Source organism: Heterocephalus glaber, unplaced genomic scaffold, assembly GCF_053883595.1.
Source record: "Heterocephalus glaber isolate CG9 unplaced genomic scaffold, H.glaber_assembly_v1.0 deba00001729, whole genome shotgun sequence".
Classification (NCBI taxonomy): Eukaryota; Metazoa; Chordata; class Mammalia; order Rodentia; family Bathyergidae; genus Heterocephalus; species Heterocephalus glaber.
Window position 1 is genome coordinate 8872356 of NW_028258440.1, and position 18429 is coordinate 8890784.

Genomic DNA, 18429 nt, shown 5'->3' on the forward strand with positions numbered 1-18429 from the left:
GACACAGAGGAAAATGACTACGTTTTGAAATGAACGATGACCACATATTTTGGTTTAGAAGAGAAACTGTTGCTTCCACCACCAGTTTTCATAGCCAGTACTTGTGGATAAACAAATAAGAGTCATGTGGTGTGAGTGAGGAAAATTTTATTTTAGGCAGATCCAATTAATGATTTCTGGGATCAGAGAGGTTAAACTGTTTATTTTTGCTGTTCGTGGCTTTTTCTTTAATATACTAGAGAAGAATGCCCAGTGCAGGATAACTCAAAAGTAGAATTTCACTACTGAAAATTATTTTTTTCTGCAAAACATCAGAACAAGTGATTCACAAAAAAGTATTTTGAGAAATAGTGTATATAAATGACTAAAAAACTGTATAAAAGATTCAGTAACTATATGTAGTCTCCAATTTGAAATGTTTCCTTGAAGAAGCAAGTTATTCACAATACTTTAATTCCCACCCTGAAGTTAACATATAATCTTTTGCATTGCTCATTTTATGGATAGCAGGTGTCATGTTCTTGCTACATTCAATGCTGCCTAAAGTCTGAAGAGTTGGAGGTAAAATGATTAAAATTCTCAGTTCTACAAATTTTGATTGCTCCATGATGGGATTCATTTCTAATGAGACTGGATATTGAGTGTCTTACTAGTATAGTGATTTAGAAATGTCCAAACCAAAAGCCCATGAAAATGAAAAACTGTAGGAGGAGGTAGATACAAAATGTTTACATTGAATTTGTATTTGTAAATCTATTTTAACAAAAATAACTGCACTTAAACATTAATATTTCTGATGTCCTTTAGTTCTGATTAGTGTTTTGCTTTCTTTTGATCCTTGTAGTTTTATTCTGCCAGGTTTAACACAAAGTAGTGCACTACTGAAAAGAAAGATTATTTAGTTAAACTATTATTTTTGCTTTACAGTAAAAGTTTTGGATTTCATTAGCAAAAAAAGAGGATTACAGAAAAAATGTATGTATATTCTCAATATTCCTAGAAAATAGTTGAATAAGGAGTCTATCATGGAAACCGAGATCATAATTTAAAATGACTGCTATTAAGACTCATACTAAGTGACTTTAATTTTAATTTGGAACAAAAATATAAGACCATAACTACTTCCTGATGTGCTAATATATAGAATAATAAGGCTTCCTGCATATTGAAAAATATATTGATTTCTTTTCCACTATACCTTAGTAGCACCATCAGGCACTTTTCACAAGTTAAGTAACACAAATGATGTTGCTCCACTTAAGGGATTAGATTTATCTGTTTTCTTCAATATTGCAATATGAGGGATAGTTTAGAGGATGATACCTCATACATAGTGGATATTCATGCCTGAATATATGAAGGAAGAAAAGAAGGAACTGATGTGATATAGGGAGAATGAATTTGAAAATAATTTTGATTCGGATTTTGTGTCATGGCTTTTCAATTGTGGTTCCAGTGATTAAATCAAATTTAATAATCCTAAATATAAAAGAAACTAGGGTTGAAGTGAGTGGAGGGGAATGGGGAAATAAAAGAAGAATCAAGATATATTATGTACAGGTACAAATTCCCTACAATGAATGTGGTCATTATGTATATCAAAAGTGTACGAATAAAATTTATTTTAAAACATTAAAGACAGAAAAGGAAAGAGAAAAGAGAAAGAAAAAGAAGAATCCTAAGGTTGAGTCTTCAGCTACACAAGAACTCAAGACTGCAAAAAAGAAGGTAGAGATCTGAAAGGGGCCTGAGAAGTGTCATGACACTGAGTAAACAGTAGAGGGTGGTGTTCAAGAATGAAGAGAGGAGAATGGTTTAGGAGGACGTACTCACCTGTGTTGAATGTTGCTGAAAAAGCAATATAGAGGTTATTGATGACCTTGACAATTGTAGTTTTCAGCCATAAATGGAAAATTTTGCAAAAAACTAGTGAATTTGAGATGAAACTGGAAACTCATTTAATCGCTGTAACAAACCCAGGGATTATTAGGATTTAACAGATGAGAAAATTGAGACTCAGTGAGATTAAATAATTTTTGTCAAAATGTGAAGATACCATGTTTGAGACAATGAGAAATCATTCTATAAACTAACTATATACGATGTGGTAAGAATGCACAATTTATTATATAAAACCTGTTTACACATAGTAATTAGTTGCAAAAAGTCATTTTGTCTTCTCTTGGCTTGGAAAAATGGTGTTGTAGATTTCAGTGTAATTTATCAGCAACCTTCAGCTCTTTTGTGTGGCAGGTATCTTGTTTTCACTTTCCAGGTCCTCTACCCCAGCCTGTGTCATGAGATCTGCAATGATTTTCTCCAGATCATCAGTGTGACTACTCATATCATCAATTCTTCTAATGATGAAATTTATCTTGCATCTGCTACAGGAGGGTCTGTACCACCAAGGTTAGGTCCTGCATGGTCTTGGGGTCCGTCTCTCAGCCATCTCCCCAGTTCCCAGCTTGCGAAGTCTCCTACCATCACCTACACTTCCATTTGTCGGCGTCAACGCCCCCAGTCACAGCTTCTCCAGATAATTTGTTAAATGTCACATGAAATTGGAGGCAAAATTCAAACCAAAGTCTCCTAGACTTCAAATTTCCCTGCCTTTAGGAACTATATATCAGAGATTTGGGTTTAGAGAGGGGAAAAGACCGATAATTTGAATATGTTAGTCTATGGCAGCATGCTGCTAATGTTTATTTAATATAACTCACAAAGAATTACAAAATAAAATGAGGTTTTAATCTGTCTTTAGGACGGATAGAATTCTCAGAAGTATTAACATTATTCAGTTTATTATTTCACAAAATGTAACTCTTTTTGAGCTACTTCACATACTTGGACTGTAGGAGTACGGTTTTCTGGGAGGGTATGGTGTTGCATTAGCTTTCAGTTCTTTTGGAGGTTAGCCAACAGTCACTGACTTCGAACCAGTTTGAATATTTTATAGAAAATAAAAATATTTTTTAGATCTTATGTTTTGGGGGCTATGTCTATTCACAAAATGTCAGATAGAATTGAAGCATGGATTACTAACTTCTGAAAGCCACTGACAAGGACAATATAGAAACAATCAGAAACTGAGGAAATAAATCCATGTTAGCATTATAAATTTTAAGACATTATATATCATCAGTTGCTGTGTTCACAGTTTATGTTAATCACAGATCTATTTTGAGATTCTTCACAAGATAAACTGACAATGTTGATTATGCTATAATAGTGGCAGTATTCAGGTGTTTTAGGCCAAAATTAATCCCTGTCCTATAAGCAGTCAGACACCCAGACACCGAAAACTCAAGATGATCATATGTCACCACTGTGGAAGAGTTGATGTGAAAAGAGCTTCTCAACTAACATGTTTGGGTTGATCAAATTGCACAGAAAATGGAATTTATATTGGACAGGCTTCAAATTTCACCAAAGCATGAATATCTTTCAGAGAAATATCATGAGGCAATCAAATAATTTTTGCCCCGTGTCTAGAATTTTTGTTAAAGTCATACCTTCTAGACAGTACAAATTATTTTTAACATTTTATTCATGTTTGTTTTACATATTATATTAATCTTACAGAAATGTCGCCAGGGATTTAGCTTAGTGGTTTCGCCACCTGCTGAGCAAGCGCAAGGACCAGAGTTCGATCCCTGGTACAAAAAAGAAAAAAAAGAAATGCTATATACATATCACATCTTATTTTTATTTCCTTATTTTCCTCTCCACTCCTCACATCTTCGACCTTTCCACAAACCTTCCCATCTCCAAAAAGTCTACCTCTCTGTTTCCTATCATCTTTCCTTTATTTTGCTCTTTAAATTATTTAAATTTTGAGTTTGTGATATAAGAGAAACAATGTGATATTTGACTTTCTACATCTGATTTATTTCAGTTAGCATTATTATCTCAAGATTCATCAATTTTTCTATGCAAACATACCTTTTATGACAAAATAGTACACCATTGTGTATATATGATACATTTCCTTTACCTATTCCCCTATGGATGGGCTTATAGGTTGCTTCCATATATTTGTATTACTGCAATACATTGTATAATGCTTTAATTCTATCAGGAAGATAACCAGAAGAGTTATAGCTATATCAAAATAAATTTCTATTTTACCTTTTTGTGGAATATCTATACTGATTTTATAGTAGTATACTAGTTTATATTCCCATCAATAATGTAAAATGGTAACTTTCCCTACAATCTGGGCAGTATTTGTTATTCTTTAATTCTTGATAGTAGGTATTTACTGGAATAATGGAATCTTGGTGTTGCTTTTATTTGCATTTCTCTAATGGTCAAAGATGCTGAACATTGATTCATGTATTTAATGACCATTTGCACTTCTTTTGAGGAATGTCTGTTTATTTGAACTGTCTATTTTCATTGACTTTTATTTTGGAGGGTCTAATTTTTACAATTCTATATATTCCAGATATTAGCCCTCTGATGAGTAACTGACAAATTTTTTTCCCACTTTAGAGGTTTTTTCTTCACTTGGTGGTTACCTTTACTATCCAGAAGCTTCTAAATTTGATATAATCTCATTTGTTTGCAACTGATATTTTTTATACAATTCCAATGCTGTTCAGAAAGCTCTTGCATGTGATTATGTCTTCAAGAATTTTACATTTTTTATCTTCCAACAGATTCAGTGATTCTGTTTTTATAGCTAGGTCTTGAGATCTATTTTTATTTGATTTTAGAAGAGGGTGTGAGATATGGGTCCAGATTTATTCTTTTTAATGAGAATAACAAGTTTTCCCAGCACCATTTGTTAGAGGCTATTTTTCTCCCACATATGGTTTTGGTCCCTTCAAAAATCAGATGGCTAAAGGTATATAGGATTTTTTTCTGCATCCTCAATTCTGTTTCATTGACCAATATGTCTGTTTGGTGCCAGTACCATACTGTTTTTATTATTGTACCTTTGTAGTAAAACACCCAATTTGGAATTACAATACCTCCACCTTTGCTCTTTTTGCTCAGGTTTGCTTTGTATTACTCTGGGTCTTTTCTGGTTCCACACAATTTTAGAATTATTTTTTCTGCTTCTGTAATAAATGCTATTGGTATTTTGATTGGATTTACAGTAAATGTATTTTTCTTTTTTGGTGATATGGCCCTTTTTATAATACTGATTCTGCCAATCCAGAAATGGGATACACTTCCATTTTGCAATGTCCTCTTCAATCTCTTTTTTAGAGCAATATAGTTTACATTATAGCAGTATTTGGCTTCATTGGTTAGGTTAATATATTTAATTTTGTAAGCTACTGTAAATGGGATTATTTTCTGTATTTCTTTCTTGATGGGTTCATAATTGTGGCATAGGAATGCTATTGATTTTTGTGGATTTATTTTGTATCTTGTCGCTTCTCTGAGTTTATTAGTTTTAAGTATCTTCTGGTGGAGGTTGACTTCTTACTTTTCTAGTTGTATCCTTTTTGTTGCTTTTTCTTGCCTTATGGCTCTGATTCAATTGCTGAATACCATATTGAACAGGATTGGTGAGAGAGCATACCCTTGTCTTGTCCTTGATCCTTGAGGAAATGCTTTAGATTTTCCACTGTTAGTATGATGCTGTCAGAAGGATGGTCATGCATGGCTTAGATCAGTCATGGTAGGACCCTTCTATACCTATTTTTGTAGGGATTTTATCACGAATGAATGTTGAATATGTGCAGAGCATTTTTCTGAATCAATTGAGATGATTATGTCATATTTATCCTTGTTTCTGTTTAAGCAGTGCCTTGCATTTACTGATTTATGTACAATGGACCTTCAAGTTACGACCGGCCTGACATATGTAACTTGGGTTATGACTGGAATTTTAGTTTTAACTCACAACCAAAGTCTTGAGTTATGACCTGAATGCTGGCCACCTGTGCTTCCAGGTGGTCTCAGATGCAGGTTCTGGAAGGAACATTACAACATCCTTTCCTGTGTAGGGTTAATTGAGAAATCCTGGGCCAATGTTTCTCTAAGGACACTGAGATTTGCCTGGAAGACAGTGGCCTAAAATTATATAGGAGAGAGACTTTGAAGGGAATTGACCAACTTGAGCTACAACCAGCTCTCAGGAATGAATTGAATTCATAAGTCAATTGAATTCATGAGTTTCTACTACATGTTGAAATGTCCTTGCATCTCTGGGATGAAGCTGATTTGGTTATGATGTGTGATCTTTTTAATGATTTGTTGTGTTCTGTTTGCAAGTGACTTGTTGAAGATCTTTGCATCTCTATTCACTAAGGAAATTGGCCTGTAATTTTTGGGTTATTTATTTATTTATTTATTTTTGCTGAGTTCTTGTGCATTTTTGGATTTTTTTGGGTTTTTTGGTACCGGGGATCGAACTCTGGTCCTTGTGCTTGTGAGGCAGGTGGTGGAACCACTGAGCTAAACCCCTGGCTCATCTTGTGCATTTTTGTATCAAGATAATATCATCTTTAAAATATTACTTTAGCAATGTTCCTTTCCTTTCAGTTTCATGGAAGATTTTGAAGGTACAGGCATAACATCTTCCCTGGTGTTCTGGTAGGATTCAGTGGTAAATCCATCAAGTCTTGGACTTTTCTAGTTGGTAAATATTTTTATTTATTTATTTATTTACTTACTTATTTGTTTACTTTGGTACCAGGGATCGAACTCGGGTCCTTGCACTTCTGAGGCAAGTGGCAGAACCACTGAGGTAAATCTCTGGCCCTGGTAAATATTTTTTATTACTGCCCTTATTTCATTGCCTCATATGGATCTATTCAGGGTTTTTACATCTTCTCATTTCAATTTTGCCAAGCTATATGTATCTAAGAATTTATCCATTTTTTCTAGATTCTCCACTTCATTGAAATAATCTTCTGGATTTTGATAGTATACATTGTAATTTTGCCTTTTTAATTTCTACCTGCATTGATATGAGGCTCTTCTTTCCTTCTTTTAGTAAATTTAGCTAAAGGTTATCAATCTTCTTCATCCTTTCAAAGAACCAATTCTTTGATTCACTCATCTTTCTTTTTATTGTTTTACTAGTCTAAATTTCATTGATTTCATTGATCTTTATAATTATTTTGTTTTCTATAAGATTTAGGTTTTGATTACCCTTTCCTTTATAAGAACTTGATGTGAATTATTAGGTTATTTATTCTTGATATCTCTATTTTTTAAGGTCGGCAATCACAGCTATAAACTTCCCTCTTTCAACTCTATTTATTGTGTCCCACAGGTCTTGCTTGAGGTTCAATGGTCATTTTATCTAGGAAATTTTTAATTTCTTCCCTAGTTTTGTCTATAGTCTATTGATTTTTCAAGACTGTATTATTTGATCTCCATATGTCTGTATAGTTTCCATTGCTGTTGATCTGTAGTTTCTTTCTGCTATTCTCCAACAGTATGTAAGAGATTACTTTAATTCATTTTATTTATTTAAGTATATTTTAAGGCTTAAGATCTGTTATATTTTAGAGAAAATTCTGTGTGCTGCTGAGAAAAACATGTATTCTGTTGTTGTTGGATGAAATACTCTGTAGATCCTTGATCAGTCCATTTGTGCAATGCTTCTGTTCAGTGCTGACACTCTTTGCTCTATTTGTGAGAATGGGGGTACTGAAGTCCCTTCTATGATTTCGATGATGTTCCTCTATGTTTTATGTTGAGTAGTTTTTGTTTCATAAAACTGATTGTGCTAATATTTGGTGCATATAAACAAGGAATTATTTTCTCTTCCTATTAAATTTTTCCCTTTATCAGTACATACTCACCTTTTTTGTTTCTTTTGATCTGTTTTGGCATGGATTATGTTTGTCTAACAAGATAATAGCCACTCGTGGTTGCTTCTGGGTTACGGTTGTATGGAATATGATTTTTCATCCTTTTGTTCTTAGTCTATATGTTTTCTGTGCATAAAGTGTGTCTCTTCCAGGCCGCACAGTTTTGTGATCTAGTCTGCCAGTCTATTTCTTCTGTTTGGGGAGTTAAGACCACTAGCATTGAATGTTATAACTAAAAGGATTTGTACTGAATTCTGTCACTTGCATTATTTTTCTAATACTGATTCCTTTATTTTTCCTTTTGTTTAATATCACTCTCAGTTCAATATTTTATTTCTTTTGGAGTCTTTTGTGACAATACTTTGCCAGTCTTTCTCTAGGATTCCTTTAGGTACTTTCTGTAATGTTCCTTTAGTGGTTGTCTCCATTACTTCTGATTTGTCTTCATTGGATTAAAAAATGACTAACAGATTAGTAAAGCACTCTTCTGAGTGTTTCGAGGTGAGTCATGGCTACATGGCCTTGGGTACTATATATGGGACCTTTTCAATACCTCCCTAGCATGAGTTCCCTGCTCTGCTTCCTGACCACCATGAACTAAGCAGCTTTGCTCTTCCATAGACTTCCATCACAATCTTTCTTTCTGGGAGGCTGTAGACTGACTATGTATTGAATTGCCTAAAAACATGAGCTAAATTCAACCTTTTCTTCTTTAAGTTATGGATGCTAGATTTTGTATCTAGTGACAGGAATGTTGACATACAGAAAATTGTTGCCAAGAATGAGATCGTTGCTTTCAGTATATCTAATGATGTGGTTGAGGACCCTTTAAAACTGGTTCATGGATAAATCTTGGAAACAGTTGGAGATGTTAGCTCAAGAAGCCCTAGTATGCTGCAGAGAGCTTGATAGATGATTCTGGTCAGATCTCAGAAGAGTACAACACTGATAATAATGCAGACAGGAAAGAATAGGCTCAGGAGTTTTCACTTGGGAATAAAAACTCCATTGGCAATTTGTTTGGGGCCATAGGTATTATGTTATGCCAGAAAATTTGCCTATATTTCATACACGTCCTAGAAATTTCAGTGGACTGGGATTAATATTGTTGGACTGATTAATCCAACAGAGGAAATTTCAAGGTTGTGGCATGAGTACTGCTTTATTCAGATTTATAGTGATAATGGGGGGGCAAAAAGAAGAATAAAAAATTCATTGATGTTTAGTGCTCATAGGAGGAAGGCCCTTTTGCTTTGTCCTCAGCAGTGTCTGGGAGACAATGGAAGGTAGCTCGCACAGGAACCAAGCTCAGTAGCCTTTAATGGGCAATGTAAATGATCCTGAAGAGGCATCACACTCTGTGGTGTTTGGAGAGTGGTCAGTGGGGAGGATATGTCATTGACACAGAGGTTGGTGATATTTGGTGGGGTGTTGGGTGTGTGCTCACTTTATCACTTTTTCAGTGTCTTTTCTCAACTCTCAGATCACACTGATCATATTGGCTGCTTACTCCAAGATTCATCCTTTCAGAGATTGCGCAATGCCTGTTTCCAGGTGCCTATTTAGGATCGTACTCTACTACTTTTTATCACTAGCATTTGTTGATCCTAATTCACTGTCCTCTGTGTCATGCTCTGGTCAGCACCTCCCTTAGTATCCTAATCAGAGAGGATTCTCTCCTCTGAATATCTCACTTACTGGGCTCCATCTCCCAAGAGAAAGAGAACTAGGATAGTTGGACTCTGGTCGGTGCATACTATGCCATGTAAAAAAGGCATAAGCCCAGCTATCACTGTTATACTAGGCTTCTTCCCTCAAGGGATTAGATTCTCTCCAAAAATGGTATCTTCATTACACGTGGACTGTAAGTGGTAACCCTGCTTCTTTTTCTAAATACCTCTGCTGTTGTCATTCATTTGCTGGGCTTCTCCTTGAAGTTACTTTCCTATGTTTGGGCTTCTTGCTTACCCCTATTGCCAAGTACCTGCAAATCCTGGTGAGGAACCTCTAAATATCTTGTGAGTATGGCTGCCTTTGTCTGACATGATAAGAAAAATGTCTAATGTTCAATGAAGAAAGTTTATACAATTGTGTTTTAGGCACATAACTTGAGTACAACTAGGAATTGTATACATGAAAACATTGACAAGAAGATATATCCTGTAGCCTGGATTTGATTTCTATATTGTAAAACAAATGGTTGGAATGTAGCACCTGCCAGACTAATTCATCTAACTTGGTAAATATGGGGTAGGGGGTCATGGTAACTAGTAATATTGAGTACCTATTATGTGTCAACCCTGTGCATAAGATTTATATATTAATCTAACATGACAACAACTACAGCATTAAGATCTGTCTTATTATCTTCATTTTACAAAGATATGTGACTTGGATAAGGTTCCACACCAGGTTACTGGGTAAAATGGAAAGCAAGAGATATGGAAACTAAAACATAGATTATGCTTGCATTCTTCGTCCAGAATTCAGATTGGTTTCACTGAATTCCATAATAAATGGCTGATGGTATATGTTCTTATCTCAAACCTTATCAAATTCCTAAATTGCAAGACCTACAAAATGAGGATATAGCCACAGAAACATGGATAATAAAAATACCTATAGAGCTATGTCTATTAATGTAACTTTTCTCTAATAATACAATAAAGTACACTTATTGAAAAAAATTGCAAATTTTTGAAGAAAATAATAGCTAATAGTGGCTGAGCACTTACTATTGATCAGATGTTTAGCTAATTGTTTTCCATGTATTATTTTGTTTAATGTATATGAAAACTAGAGGTATGTGATATTATTATTTTCTTTTCATAATGAAGACAAATCATAAAGAGAACTTAAATATCTTTCTTAAGATACCACACATGTAAGTGTGAGGATTCAAACACAAGCAGTCTATCTTGAGTGTATAAACCCCTCCATTACACTGCCAGTCATAATATCAGTATCCAAAGACAACTACTGTCAATATTTTGATCCATTTCCTTTTTCCTTTTTGATCCATTTCCATTTTCTTTTCTTTAGATAATGATGCCAGAATTGGTTTCTATTTCCCTATTCCCAAAGATGGATTAAAATTTCAAAATTATCATGAAAGGTGCATTTTCCGACCTCCAATTTACATATGAGTATAGATATGAGTCACAGAATGATGCCCTTTCTCAAGCTTTAAAAAATTTCCAATAAGTCTTCCTTTTAAAAAACCCTGTGTATTCTGCATTTCTATATTATGACCAGGGTGTCTGACATTTGTAAAAGGCAGGTTCACCACCATGAATTTTGTAAGTTTCCAATCCTCTACTCTTCTCTCTGTATTTTTGCCATCCTACAGAGATTCCAAGGCTTTTGTTAGCCCTGTGCTACACCTCACTGATGCTTCACAAACTTTTACTTTTTGGAACCATTTAACCATTTAATACCATAGAAATTCTGCCAGAAATTATAATCTTACTAACAAGAAGCCCTGATCAAAAATGTTTTACTAGGGCCAGGGATTTAGCTCAGTGGTTCCACTGCCTGCCTTGCAAGTGCAAGGTCCCGAGTTCGATCCCCGGTACCAAAAAAAAAAATCTTTACAATCTAAAATTACTAGACACATCCAAACATATTTTGGGCCAGGGATTTAGCTCAGAGGTTCTGCTGCCTGCCTCGCAAGCGCAAGGTCCTGAGTTCGATCCCTTGTACCAAATAAATAAATAAATATATAAATAAATGTTTTACTGGTTCAGGAGCATTGAGCCTCATATGAGACTTTTTTCTATGAAAAAATTAAAATGCAACTGCACTAACCATTTGAAGTCACAAGTGAATTTGCACATAGATCACATAATATTTTCTTAATTCAGTTCCACAGATTGTATTGTTTAAGAAATGTATCTCTAAATTTTAAACTATGCGAATATTCTTCCCACTTTTGCTATTATTTTAACTTACACTCCCACAATCTCACTGGCATTTTTATAAATATTTTGGAGGGAGAGGTGATATGTTTACATTTGGTGTTAACACAGATCTCTGGGCCTTAGCCAAGACCTATAGCATTTGGATCTCAGATGAATGGAATCTAGAGATACAATCTTCAAATATGATTTATTTATATTCACTAAAGTTGGATAACTCATGGCCTAGAAATATTTCGCAGAGAAATCTCCCAAAATTTAGCACTTCTTGGCTAAAAGAACATTTTTGTTAACCATAGAGACTGTTTATTTTCCTTTTATATTGTATACCAAGTAGTTAAATGATTTAATAATAGAGAGATATGTTTTAAGTTCCTTTTGATGTATGCACCTTTCATGTTTTGATATCTTTAATAGCTTCATAGTACAGTGATTTATTGACAGATTAGTTTTGGATGTGCGCACGCACATGCAATATTTCCTATTTATTTGAAGTAAAAAGAGCAACGACATCTCAAATTTTTGTAACTGTGTCCGTCTTTCAGTTTATTTGCTATATTTTACGATACAGATAGGAATGGGAGGAGATTAAATTTCAGAAGAAAAATGCAGTATCTAAAAATTCATCTGCAAATGTAACAGAGTATGCAGACAGAAAGGCAACAAAATATATTTGATGTAAGTATGTATTCACATAGAGAATGTGAAGCATTGGTGAACAAAACATGGCTATAGAATTTTTTCCTACAAATCAGGTTCAAGATGATGAATTCTCTAAAAAAGAAAGGCAAGACAGAAACCCAGTTGTCAATCATGCTTGTTTTACCATAGGATTGGCAGATGGTGATTCATGTTGAAACATATTTCCCTTAATCTCTTTTGTGTAAATGTTCCTAAATCTATTTTGCTTAAATTTATGCTTATTTTCATATCTGAACTTTCAATGCAGGTCAAGTGGCTTTACTTGAGGAGATGTTATATTGATAACTGCTAACTATCAAACTATCATACCTGCCAGAGCCTGATATATTTAATCATTTCAGTTTTTGTTTCTCTTTTGGACTATATTCACCAAAAATCATACATAATGCAGAAGCTTTTTCTACTGTGGTTTTATTAGGGAGTACAATCTCAGGGAGCAAGAGTAAAGGACAAGAAGCAGAAATCAGAAGAGGAAGAGCAAATATGAGGATATATTTTTGAGCTGGCAAATGGTAAATATTACTAATTGCCTGATTCTTGGAAATGATTACTCACAGAGCCCCTATGTTATGCATACTATTTGCAAATCATTGTTTAAAGGAAAAATGTGGGAAAAAGCAGAAGAAATAATTTATCCAAGACCCCTTTCTCTCATTGAGCAAACATTCCCTCGTGAGACTTTAATTCCCTTTTATTTCTGATTGCCCAGATATGAACAAAGGCGCTGATTCCGTTTATGTAGGTGTAAACTGGAGGTAAGAAGCATGTTATGAAGTTAGGATATAAGTACCTCAGGTTGGATTTGGAAAGAGTTGGACAGAGGTAGTGCAGTCATATAATTTATAAGGCAAACTAAAACACTTGTGAAAAGAGAAATGAGGTAATGTTAATAATTAAAATGGGATAATATGAACCTTTCCAGGCAAGTCAAAATGTATATTTATTTAATCAGACTTCAGAGGTGGAACAAGAGAAAAGGAGAGAGAGAGAGACAGAGAGAATCATATAAGTGATTTATAAGAGCTATTTTATGTAGTTTGTTCATAAATTAAAAAGTTCAAAACAATTATTAATAGGACTTAATTTTTAGCAATCTTTTGAAAAAAATTCTTAAACAGAAGACCGCTATGTGAGACACATTAAATCTGCACTATTGACGGAAAAAAGAGAGCAGTAGAACTTAAAGATCAGACTTTTTCTCTCTTTTAAAAATATGACCCAACGTTTTGTGTAATATGTAGGTTAGCACAGTCATGGGGAAATGTACTGTGAACCACAATTGTGTGCTATGTAACTGATTTTAAATTTTCAGTTGCCACATTTAAAAAGTAATCAATATTAGTGATATTTTTATTTAATCCAATATAACTTAAATGTTATCATTTCAATATGCAATCAATCTTACTGACAGGGCCACCATCCATCCTGCTGCTCCCAGACCAGAGGAAGTGGCTTCTGAGCCGCCATCAGTCTCGCTGCTCCCCGATCAGAGGAAGGGGCTTCCAGGCCACCATCCCTCCTGTGGTTCCTGGCCCAGAGGAAGGGGCTTCTGGCCGGCATCTGTCGCGCCACTCCTGGCACAGAGCTAGGGGCTTCTGAGCAACCATACCACCGCTCCCGGCCCAGAGGAAGGGGCTTCCAGCCAGCATCCGTCCTGCCAATCCTGGTGCAGAAAAAGGGTCAGCTGAAAAGCTATCCCACATCTCCCTGCTCAGAGGAAGTGAGCTGCACGGGTGCCAACAACACCCCCCCCATTGAAATGAGAAGACATGTAAATAAGTCCCAAACCAGACTTCCAGATCACCTACAGCAATGCCAAAGGGAAATGAGATGGAACACTCTGATACTCAACAACCTGGACCCACTGAACTGGCAAAAAAAGAGGATCTGGAAAAAATGAAATCAGAAATAATTTCTCAGATAACAGCAGAGATTGTGCTCATAGTGCAAGAGATGATTAATAACTCTAGAGAGGAGCTGAGGAACATGATGGAATCCCAACATAGGAAAAAAATGGAATCGATAAAACAGATGCAAATAGATTTCCAGGAGATGAAAAACTCCACTGAAAGTCTACACAGCAGAATGAGCCGATGTGAGGACAGAATTTCAGATATAGAAGATAAGATTTCAATTAATGACCAGGAAAAGGAAAATTACTTCAAAATTGTAAGGGAACATGAGAAATCAATCCAGCAGCTGCTAGACAATGCAATGAAGAATAACATAAGTCTGACTGGAGTCAAAGAAGAAACAGGAGAGAGTTTAGATGACATAAAAAATCTCCTCAGAGAAGTAATTGCAAAAAACTTCCCAAGCAGGGGAAAATAACTTGACATACAGATAAATGAGGCATATAGGACTCCAAGTAGCCTTGATAAAAAAAAATCTGTATGTGGCCTATAGGATTCCAAATAACCTTGATCAAAAAATAATCTACACATAGGCATATAATTGTTAAGATTTCAGAAACTCAACAGAAGAACAAAATTCTACAAGCAGTTAGAGAAAAGAAACAAATCACATACAAAGGGAAGCCCATCAGAATCACAGCAGACTTCTCAACACAAACCATCTAGGCAAGAAGAGCTTGGAGTGATGTATTTCAAGCCCTAAAGGAAAACAGCCTCCAACCCAGATTGATGTACGCTGCAAAACTATCTTTCAAAATGGATGGAGAAATAAGATACTTTCATGACAAAGAGAACCTTATGAACTTCATAAATACCAAACCAGCACTCCAAAGAATTTTACACAATATCCTAGGAACAGACATTGAGGATCACAACCCCAGGAAGCAAAGCAGAATGAACCCATCTGGCATAACAAGAAATTAAATGTGAAGGGGGAGAACCCAACAAGAATAAAAAGTCATGACAATGATAAGTCAATACGTTTCAGTTATACCCATCAATGTTAATGGTCTCAATTCACCAATCAAAAGAAATAGACTGGCAGAATGGGTCAAGAAGCAAAATCCAACAATATGCTGCATACAAGAAACACACTTAATTCAAAAGGAAACTCATAGACTGAAAGTTAAAGGATGGAGAACAATACTCCATGCGATGGGAATCCGAAAAAAAGCAGGAGTAGCTATCCTCTTTGCAGATCAAGTAGATTTCAAACCAACACTGATTAAGAGAGATGAAGAAGGACACTACATCCTTGTAAAGGGAAGAATCCAAGAGGAAGAGATGACAATCATAAATATCTATACACCAAACACTAGTGCCCCCAACTATATTAAACAAATACTAACAGACCTGAAAAGTCATATATGCACTAATACAATTGTAGTGGGGGACCTCAACACCCCACTGTCACAAATAGATAAAAGAACTAGACAAAAAACAAGCAATGAAGTACAAGAACTCAATTGAACTCTTGAACAAATGAACTTAAGAGATGTTACACAGTCTTCCAAACCACAAAATCAGAATTCACATTCTTCACTGCTGCACATGGGTCATTCTCCAAAATAGACCACATACTCACACATAGAATATGTTTAAGTAAATGCAAAGGAATTGAAGTTATTCCCTGTATATTATCAGACCATAGTGCAATGAAATTGGAGATCCATGGCAAAAGAAACTCAAAAAATTTCATAAACACATGGAAATTGAACAATACACTTCTGAATAACAAATGGGTCACAGAGGAAATTAAAGAAGAAATCAGACAGTTCCTTCAATTAAATGACAATGACAACACAACATATCGGAATCTATGGGACACAATGAAAGCAGTCTTATGAGGGAAATTCCTAGCAGTGAATACGCATATTAGGAAAACAGAATGAGCTGAATTAAACAACCTGATGCTGAACCTCAAGCTTCTAGAAAAAGAAGAGCAGGACAACCCCAAAGCTCATACAAGGGAGGAAATTATAAAGATCAGAGGAGAAATCAATGCAATGGAGACTAACAGAATGATACAAAAAATCAATGAAGCCAAGAGTTGGTTCTTCGAAAGAATCAACAAAATTGACAAACCCTTAGCCAACCTTATCAGAAAAAGGAAAGAAAAGGCCCAAATCCATGCAATTAAGAATGAAAAGGGTGAAATTGCAACAGAAACAGAAGAGATCTGGAGGATTATCAATACCTACTTCCAGAACCTATACGCCAATAAGAAGGACAACACAGAAGAAATGGACAGATTCCTAGATACATATGAATTATCAAAGTTGAATGAAGAAGACCTAAATATTCTGAACAACCCAATATCAACCAATGAAATTGAAAACATAATTAAAAACTTATCAACTAAGAAAAGCCCAGGCCCTGATGGCTTCACTGCTGAATTCTACAAGACATTTAGAGAGGAACTGCTGCCATTACAGTTTAAACTCTTCAATGAAATTGAAAGGGAAGCAATACTCCCAAATTCATTCCTGGAAGCAAGCATCACCTTGATCTCCAAAGCAGAGAAAGACCCAACCAAAAAGGAGAACTATAGGCCAATCTCACTAATGAACATAGATGCAAAAATCCTTAATAAGATACTGGCAAACAGAATGCAGAAGATCCTGAAGGCCATCGTACACCCTGATCAAGTGGGATCCATCCCAGGGATGCAGGGATGGCTCGATATACGAAAATCAATCAATGTAATACACTATATCAATAGAGCCAAGGACAAAAACCATATGATTATCTCCATTGATACAGAAAAAGCATTTGACAAAATCCAATATGCATTTATGACAAAAACCCTACAAAAATTAGAATAGATGGTCTCTACCTCAAACTGATAGAAGCCATCTATGAAAAACCAACAGCCAATATCATACTAAATGGTCAAAAACTGAAATCCTTCACACTAAATTCAGGAACAAGACAAGGATGTCCACTATCACCACTCCTGTTCAATGTAGTTCTGGAAACATTAGCCATGGCAATTAGACAAGAGAAAGAAATAAAAGGAATAAAGATAGGAAATGAAGAAATCAAATTGTCATTATTTGCAGATGACATGATACTTTATATAGAAGGCCCCAAGAACTCCACCAAAAGTCTTCTAGACTTAATAACCAAATGCAGTCAAGTAGCTGGTTACAAGGTCAACAAACAAAAAATCAATAGCTTTCCTCTACACGAATGACAGACTCACTGAGAGAGAAATAGGGCAAATAATTCCTTTCACAATAGCATCCAAAAATACTGAAATACCTAGGAATCAACCTAATAGAAGAAATCAAAGACCTCTTCTCTGAAAACTATAGCACTCTGAAAAGAGAGATGGAAGATAATATCAGAAAATGGACAGACATCCCCTGCTCCTGGGTAGGAAGGATTAATATAGTGAAAATGGCCATACTTCCAAAACTGCTATATAGATTTAATGCAATTCCAATTGAGATCCCAGCAGCATACTTCATGGACCTTGAGAAAACAATCCAAAAATTCATTTGGAACAAGAAGAGACCCAGAATAGCAAAAGCAATTCTAGGTAACAGAGACATGGCAGGGGCTATCACAATCCCCAACCTGCAAGTATACTACAAAGCTACTGTGATAAAAACAGCCTGGCACTGGCAAAGAAACAGACCTGAGGACCAGTGAAACAGATTAGAAGATGCAGAAACAATGCCAGACACACTCAGCCATCTCATCTTTGATAAAGGAGCCAAACACCCTCACTGGAGGAAAGATAGTCTCTCTAATAAATGGTGCTGGAAAATTTGGGTTTCAACTTGCCAAAGATTAAAACTAGACCTATATCTCTCACCATGCACTAAACTAAAATCAAAATGGATTAAAGATCTAAATATTAAAATAGAAACTCTGAACCAGTTGGAACAGAGATTAGGTAGCAGTCTTGAAGACATCAGTGTAGGAAAAAATTTTATGAGCAAAACCTCAGTTTCCCATGAACTAGCACAATAAACAAGTGGGATCTCTTCTTATTAAAAGGCTTCTGCACAGCAAGAGAAACCACCAGCAGTGTGAGGAGACAACCCACAATGTGGGAAAAAAATCTTCACCTGCTCTTCCTCAGACAAAGGTCTACTATCTCGAATC

At 35.3% G+C, this 18429-nt stretch overlaps 1 pseudogene; it reads right to left on the bottom strand.

Annotated features, from left to right (window-relative positions):
- Positions 1–2233: 2233 nt before the first annotated feature.
- On the bottom strand, positions 2234–5618 carry LOC101725738 (heat shock factor-binding protein 1 pseudogene; annotated as a pseudogene).
- Positions 5619–18429: the final 12811 nt, after the last annotated feature.